Genomic DNA, 9,243 nt, shown 5'->3' with positions numbered 1-9,243 from the left:
CGGGACGCGTGTGCCAAAATCACACCGCTCTTCCCCACCGCAGACCCCCACCAATTCTTCGCGAGAGTAGAACAGCGGGCGACCATGTACGGCCTGGATGAGCATGAGCAGGTGAAGCTCACCGTTTTAAGTCTAGACCCCTCAGTGGTAGCAGCCCTTCCAGACCCACAGAACGTTGGAGGAGGCACCCTAGAAGAGATGCACACATCGATTCTCAATGCGATAGGATATATCAGAGGTGACCCCGTAGAAGGCCTAAACAAGTGTCGGCAAAAGAAGACTGAGCACCCCACAGCATTTGCAGGAAGGCTGTGGATACATTTCAGGGCAGTATTTGGGAACTTAGATCACGCCCATCTAACCCCAGACAACATGGCTAAATGGACCAGCACCCTTATCTCCCATGCCACAGAGGCAGGACAGAAAGCGTGTGTGAATTATGACCCATCGGAAGACGCACATAATGAGAAATGGGTACTAAAAAGGTTGTCCAGCGCTTGGGAGCAATCTGTACAGAGTAAGCCCACTATTAGGAAACCCGAAGATCAGCAGGCAGAGGATGATATTCAGGCAGTCAGAGCGCACCAAAACCCCGCCTGGGTGAATGAAGGAAAGAACAATCCCCCACAGAAGCCGCAAGAATGTTTTAACTGTGGACAGTTAGGACATTTTGCAAGAGAATGCAACGCCCCGCAGAAATCTCAGAGAGGCCAACAGACAGGCACTCTGAACAGAAATAGAGCAAAGCCCATTCACAGTATCGGGACTCATCTAGGACAGACCAATGTGGACGGAATGGACTGACGGTGTTCGGGTTCCCCCACTTGGGTCTGTGACACCCTTTGGGACAGGTCCGGATGAGCAGTAGTCACAGCAAAGATACGGGGACAGCCCATAGAATTACTCTGGGACACAGGAGGGTCCCGCACGACCATAAATTCCTCCACTATGTACCAAAAGGACACATGGCCCACTACAGCCACAATCACACTCAGCGGCTTTACAGCCACTCACAGCAGGGACACATTACAGCCCCTGTAATCATTCAGCTTGGGACCATTACCACCAGACACCCCATTGTTTTAGTAGATTTGCCCCACACAGCAGAATACATACTCAGCATAGATTTTATGAATGCACACAGCCTTTCGTTCAATCCAGTCAATCAGTGTGTCTGGTGAATGGCAAGGTCAGAAAGAGCCCCCGCAACGCTCACAGCAGGTGAGTATGAAAACAGGATTAGCGCAGTAGGAGAGTATTGCTTTGATCCGACCACGCTCAGCACGGACAAACAGGCTAGGGCAGTTTTGAAAACCAACAGATCAGCATTTGCCAGTCACAGGCACGACTGCGGCAGAATGACTGGATTGGTTCAAATTATAGGACCTGACCCTAGACCCCAACGGCAATATGGATTTCCCTAAGAGGCAGAGGGAGAAATCACGAAAGTTATATACAGCTTATTAGAGCAGGGCGTACTCCGATCAGTAGCCTCGACTAATAATGCAACAATTTGGCCAGTGAGGAAGCCCGATGGATCATGGTGACTGACCATCGATTATCGGGAACTCAATAAAGTCACCCCCGCAGTAGCCCCCACGGTAGCAACACATCCCGAGACCATGCTCAAGCAAGGACTCAATTCACGATTCTTTACGGTTTTGGACATTAGCAACGGCTTCTGGTCCATCCCATTGGCGAAGGCGTGCCAGTACAAATTTGCATTCACTTTTAAAGGTCAGCAGTACACGTGGACATGCCTTCCACAAGGATTCCACAATTCCCCCTCCATTTTCCACCGACAGCTGGCAAATGGATTATCAAAATTTTCCCGCCCCGAATGTCTGGTACAGTAAGTGGACGACCTATTATTGCAGACAGACACTAAGGCAGAGCACATCACGCTTCTGTCTGAACTCCTGGAACTACTGCAAACAATTGGATGTAAAGTGAACCCCAGAAAGGCCCAAATATTGGAGAGTAAAGTGATGTATTTGGGTTCAATCATCACGCACGGCAAACGCGAGATCAAGTACAAAAGAATTGACTCAATCGTCAAATTGCTCCTTCCCCAAAATGTTTCAGTCCTCCGGTCGTTTTTAGGACTGGTTGGGTACTGTCGGAACCATATTGATGGTTTCACGACAAAGGCAGCCCTCCTTTCAGACCTCCTAAAGAAAGGAGCCCCTTGGGAATGGCTTCCTCAGCAGGCGGATGCTGTGGATGATTTAAAAAGAGCCCTTATCGCAGCCCCCGCACTCCAAGTTCCAGACCCACTTTCCCCCTATGCAATTGAGGTAGCAAGTACAGATCTGACCCTCTCGGCCGTGCTCCTTCAGGAACGGCACGAGCAGCTTAGGCCAGTGGCTTATGCCTCTAGAATTTTAGACCCAGTAGAGCAAGGATTTTCAGCCTGCGAAAGGCACCTGCTCGCAGTATTCTGGGCAGTGCAGTACTTTTCTTACATTACCGGACTGAACCCCATCACGATTCTGACCGAACATACCCCCACACAGCTTCTATTAGACGGACGACTGAAGGACGGTTCAGTTAGTCAAATCAGAGCAGCTAGATGGACCCTTCTTTTGCAGGGACGGGACATCACAGTGAAACGGACAAAGACACACACCTTTTTGGCAGATAACCTCCAGCACCCAGGAACATCCCATGAGTGTGAGATAATATCCCCTCTTCACAATACAGGACCCTTTATTGCGAAGACACCCCCCAGGAAGATCGGAACTTCACCCCAGTGCCCCCAGCACACAGACACGCGCTCACCTTTGAGGATTTATGTGGATGGTTCATCCACCGTTTTAGATGGCAAACGTATTACTGGATGCGGTATATACGTGGAGGACGTGCAGGGCCGCGCCCTTGAAGAGATTGCATTGCAACTTCCAGGTCACTTAGGCGCGCAGGCAGCAGAACTAGCTGCAATCGCATATATAGTGGACCACCCAGATTCGTTCCCCAGCCCGGCAGATATATATTCGGATAGTCTATATGTCTGCAACAGTTTAACTGAGTTCCTACCCCTGTGGAAGACGAGAGGTTTTGTTTCCGCAGACGGTAAGCCCCTTCCATCAGCCCCATTACTCCGACATATTTTAGAGAAAGCAAAAGATAGGACCTTTGGTATTATAAAAGTTAGACGTCACCACCGTTCTTCCCCACCCGGGAACGCGAAAACAGACGCATTGGCGAAAGCAGGTTCCAGATGTGGTTACTTTTGGAACCCCCCCCCCCCCCCCCCCCCCCCCCCCCCCCCCCCCGCATGCGCCCCAGAAAGCGCACCAGTTAGTGCAGTACAGATATCACAGACTAATATTGAGGACTTCGTCGCAGCCCAAAGACAGGATAGCAACCTCAGGGAGATTGTTAAAGGAAAGTACCCAGCCCCGTTCGAAAGATTTAAAAGATCACTGACCACCCATGAGGGTGTTGTTTTAAAAGACACTTTGTATGTGGTTCCTGAACAGGACAGGAATCAGCTAATTTGTTTATTCCATGATGGTCATGGACACCAGGGAATAGACCCCACTACTGCCCACCTCAGACAGCTCTGTTGGTGGCCAAATTTAAAAGACAATGTAACACATTACATTGAAAATTGCCTTATCTGTGCACAGAATAACCCGGAGAGATATTCAAGGAAAGCACAGCTCAGTCACACTCGCCCCGTTAATGGCCCCTGGACTAACCTCCAGATCGATTTTATAGGTCCATTGCCCCCGTGCAGGAATGGCTATAAATACGTTTTGGTAGTGATTGACACAGTCACTAAATGGGTAGAAGCATTCCCATCTCGAACCAATACAGCGAAAACAACGGCAAAGATTTTGACACACCACATCTTTACAAGATGGGGACTTCCCAGAAGTATTGAATCGGGCCAAGGTTCTCATTTCACAGGACGGGTCATGAAGAACGTCCTGACTATATTTGGCATTTCACAAAAATTCTACATTGCATACCAACCTGTCGAGTGGTATCGTGGAGTGCATGAATCAGACTCTAAAATCAACCCTTAGAAAGATGGTCCAGGAAAATAACACGACTAGGGATTCGGTCCTCCCATTCGCGCTAATGTTTCTGAGAAACACTTTTCAACTTCAACAGGTTTCACACCGCACACGCTCATGACCGGACGCCCCATGAAAGGTTATTTGTTAGGCATCGATTTGATCACACCAGAATTGACGGCCCTCACACATGAGAAGGCGACTAAACAAATGGTACAAAATATTAAACCGGCTCAGCTCGCACCCGCGGTAAAGCTAGGCACCAGAAGGAAAACAGAGCAAGGCCTGTTTTGACAAGACGGTACAGGCCACTGAGTTTGCAGTAGGGCAGCAAGTTATGCTCTCTGTCTACAATCCCAGTACATTCCTCTCACCCAAATACTCTGGCCCCTACTCCATTGCAGATAAAGTTAGCCCTTCCGTTTACAAAATAAAGTACCCCAATGGGAAGACTGCCTGGTTCCATATCAACCAGTTAAAGGCATATGGATCACAGTCCAACCACTCTAATCACGTTATGCTTGACGCAGCAGACCTCCACGCCACGCCCCCAAGAGACGCATTTCCACCCTCCCCCTCACAGACCAGCATCTCCACGGACTCGACCTCGACTCCGCCCATTGTCTTTAGACTCCGCCCTGACACACCCAAAAGCTGCCACAGCAAAGACAGCGACTGTGACTCTGACGACAGCCACAGCACTCCTCTCTACTGCCCCGAAACCACAGACCACACACACAGCGACTACAACCCCGACTCCAGTGATCACCTGGAGATCACCTACATTAAAACACCAAACCCACACCCAGACCCACCGCCCAACTATGACGACCCCGACAACGTTCATACCAACTTAGATACCACCATTTGGCACCGAGACAACTCATACAGACTCGTCCGGAATGACGAGCTGGACCCACGGTCACACAATGCAGCCTTATCGAGCCTGATCCATAAAAGGGTATGGGATCCAGGAGAAGAGGATGACATTTCGTCTGACTCCCGACACGGCAACCTCTTTGCGACCCTGTTCGCAGAAGATGATGATTGAGGTGTCCAGATGATGTAAAAAGAGGAACCGCTTGAGAGATAAACGGTGTACTTTTCTGATGGAACCTGCAAGTTTTGTGTTGCATGTTTGTTTGTTTGTGTTTGTTTTTTTTTCAGGAACAGAAGCTCTGCGGACACACACTCAATTTGTCCGCCGATACCTTTGAGAACTTGCCAGGCTTGCTGGTCAGCTGAGACAGCTGAGAGCTTGCCCGACCCCAAATCATAACTGCCCTTCTGATTCGACGGCAGTCTTATCGGTCGAAACCTCTGGGAACTTGTCAGAGTCATTTTTTCATAATTACTCTTTTGGTTCAAAGGTAGAACCAGGATAGCAACCCCCACGATGAATACAGTCTTACCCCTTCTTGCCAGGTCGCTCAGGCAGTGGAGTAACGGCATTGATGACCCGCCCTGTCTGAGGACCCCCCTCTGGTCAGCTAAGCTCGGGTACGGCACAGCACGCCCTACCCAGGGATTCCACCCAAATCTTACCCGTCGCGGCCCATACGCACCTCATTTTGGCTATTTTGGTTTCAATATTTGATTTTGTTTGTTTTGTTTTCGGGTGACCCTTCGGTTGCCAAGTCTCCATGCTATTTACATCCAGGATCATAGGGATGGTAAATCGCAAAGCCTGCGAGACGGCTCGCAGTGGTACAGTATTTTTTTTTAAATTTAGAGTACCCAATTCATTTTTTCCAATTAAGGGGCAATTTAGCATGTTCAATCCACCTACCTTGCACATCTTTGGGTTGTGGGGATAAAACCCACGCAAACACGGGGAGAATGTGCAAACTCCACACGGACAGTGACCCAGAGCCGGGATCGAACCTGGGACCTCGGCGCCGTGAGGCAGCAGTGCTACCACTGCACCACCGTGCTGCCCTCAGTGGTACAGTATTTAAGTATATGTCTGGTCATAAATTCGTACAAAAATAAATAAAAAAAATGAGGGAGTCACAGAGAGTGACCAATCATATAAAGAGAAACTTGGCACAAGAGGACAGACATACTAAAATTCGAGATATTAAGCAGAACACTAACAGACACTATGCTTGATCACATAGATTTTCTGACACTCCGAGGAGGGATCAAAGCAAGAGAAGAGAAGAGAACAGAAGGAAGATGAAGACGACGTCGTTCATTTTTGTAATGTGGATTATAGGATCCATGTGGTTGCGGAACCCCCTTTTCCCCATTCCACCGGCCGTTAATGTTTCACTTCCACAGAACACACAAAGCCCAGTAACAAGTAGCAGTACCCCGACCTGTTGTACCAAATTTATGACTTGGTACTCCTTGTCATACGTAGTTGAATCACATTAGCGTTAGCAATAATCTGCAGCATAGTGCAGACCTGTCGAATGAGGAAATGGCGAAGGCGAGCCTACTGCTCTCGTACCTCGGCGGTATATAGGATGAGATCCCCTATCTTCAGTTTCCACCAGTCCCCCGAACCCCTTGAAATGTAATAAAGGATTTTTTTCGTTGTTGTTGTACTGTAAATAAAAAAATGTGCTTTTGAATGTTTATGTACCTCTGAGTTCAACTGCCGAGCCAGAGAAATGAACCATGAAGGCTGCCATTATTGTTGTACTGATAGGAAGTTAGAATGATTGAATGTAAGTTGAGTATAGTTTATTAAGGATAGTTAGAGGTTCTGTTGTGATTTGGTAATGCATGTCCCTTTTGACATAGCACCACTTAGGAATTGTTAGGTAAGCTTTTTCTGCATAGTTGAGGAAAGTGCAGAGGCCATGGAACTCGCTGAGGTCAGGGAATGAAGACAACGTAGTTATGTGATCCTTCACGCTTCGCGTTAGGATCACAAGGGGGGAGTGCAGCCACCGAAGTTGGCCACTTCCCCACACAAAATGGTGATTTACAAAGCACGCAGGGAAAATTGGACACTTTAAAAAAGCAAGCAGGTTGCAGAATCTTCCTGTGTATTCTGCCTGCAAAGAAAGCAGAGAGAACCAAAACCAGCAGTTTGCATATTAATGAAGCAATCCCCGGGAACAATGGATACAACGATTAGCTACATTTGGGACGTTCTATAGCAGGTCAGACTTCCCGGCGCCAACGGGAGTCTGAAACAAAGGAGACAAACAAGCCAGGAAGAACTGCCCCGCGATCGAGGGACAGCCTCAGTATTGGGGGGATTCATACCAATCGATTGGTATGAGATCCAATTGATTGACAGTAAGGTCAGGGTCCGCCCAAAAGGGCGCGAAGCCCCTGGGACCTATAAAAGTCAGGTCCCTAAGTCCAGCCGGCCCTCCCAGCAGAACACCTTTGCAGCAGCTCTCTAAGAACTTGACCGTGAGAAGGAGTGGCCTGGCCAACAGCTACACTGACAAGTAAGTGTCCAACCAACGCTTGCTACAAGAATAGACACTCCTGACCCCTTAGCCCGTATCAACTGGGAAGCCTGCAGTCTCAGGACGGAACAAGAGGCCATTGTTCCCTGATCCAGTGGGTTCCCTTATCGAAGATAAGTATTGGCTTATAGTGGTAGGAATAGTTTAGTCCGCTAGTATTAGTTGCATGAGTATCGATTTACTGTGTAAATAATAAATGTGTTTGATTGAACCTTACTAACTGGTGTATTGAGTCATTGATCTGAACTTGAACTTGAAGCTCGTGGTGGTATCATAAGGATACCTGGCGACTCTAGAGCTAAGGAATAAAACAGAGCCAATTGAGTGTAAAGCACACTCACCAGAACGAGCAACACAGGTAATATTGAGGAAGCAGGCGAGCTGCAGAAGGACTTGGACAGGCTAAGAGAGTAGGCAAAGAAGTGGCCGATGGAATACAATGTGGCAAAGTGTGAGGCTATGCACTTTGGAAGGAGAAATGGAGGCATAGACTATTTTCAAAAATGGGGAAATGCTTAGGAAGTCAGAAGCACAAAGGGATTTGGGAGTCCTTGTTCACAATTCTCTTAAGGTTAACCTACAGGTTCAGTTGGCAGTTGGGAAGGCAAATGCAATGTTAGCATTCATGTCGAGAGGGCTAGAATACAAGACCAGGGATGTACTACTGAGGCTTATAAGGCTCTGGTCAGACACATTTGGAGTATTGTGAACAGTTTTGGACCCCGTATCAAGGAAGGATGTGTTGTCTTTGGAAAGGGTCCAGAGGAGATTCACAAGAATGATCCCTGGAATGCAAAGCTTGTCGAATGAGCAACGGTTGAGGACTCTGGGTCTGTACTCATTGGAGTTTAGAAGGATGAGGGGGAATCTTATTGAAACTTACAGGATACTGCGAGGCCTGGATAGAGTGGATGTGGAGAGGATGTTTCCATTTGTATGAAAAACCAGAGGACACCACCTCAGACTTAAGGGACGATTCTTTAAAACAGAGATGAGGAGGAATTTCTTCAGCCAGAGGGTGCTGAATCTGTGGAACTCTTTGCCGCTGAAGGTTGTGGAGGCCAAATCACTGAGTGTCTTTAAGACAGGAATAGATAGGTTTTTGATTAAAAACAGGATCAGGGGTTATGGCGCGAAGGCAGGAGAATGGGGATGAGAAAAATACCAGCCATGATTGAATGACGGAAGAGGCTCGATGGGCCTAGTGGCCTAATTCTACTCCTAAGTCTTGTGGTCTTAAATACTACCAATGCACACTGTATATAGTATTAATCTAACACATGGCTCCAATAAGCACTGTACAAGGTATTAATCTGACACATAGCTCCAATGGACACTGCATACAGTATTAAACTAACTCATGCTTCCACACTGTGTACTGTATTAATATAACACTTATCTCCAATGCATACTGTACACAATACACATGTAACACATGGCTTCAATGGACACTGTATACAGTATCAATCCAACACCTACCTCTGTCATGGGAGTGTCCCTTCAAGACATGTTTTTGTCTCATCACATGGTTTCAGTGATGTCATTGTGTGGGTGGAGCTGGGCTGTGGCACTGAGTTTTACTTTCTTTTTTGAGTTTGGATTGGTTTTGACTTTACAAGTTGAAACAAAAGTGTTTCTCTATCTTCGCTGTTTTCAAACTACTTGGTAACTTAAAAGAGATAATTGCTTTCTGGAAGGAATTCAAACCTGCTATTTGAAAAGGGGAACAGAGTATCATTAACAAGTCTTATACCAGTCAGAATGCCGTGTGCTGGGCTACACCT

The sequence above is a fragment of the Scyliorhinus canicula genome, chromosome 9 (assembly GCF_902713615.1).
Source record: "Scyliorhinus canicula chromosome 9, sScyCan1.1, whole genome shotgun sequence".
Taxonomy (NCBI): domain Eukaryota; kingdom Metazoa; phylum Chordata; class Chondrichthyes; order Carcharhiniformes; family Scyliorhinidae; genus Scyliorhinus; species Scyliorhinus canicula.
The sequence above is the reverse complement of the archived record's forward strand: the minus strand, read 5'-3'. Positions refer to the sequence as shown.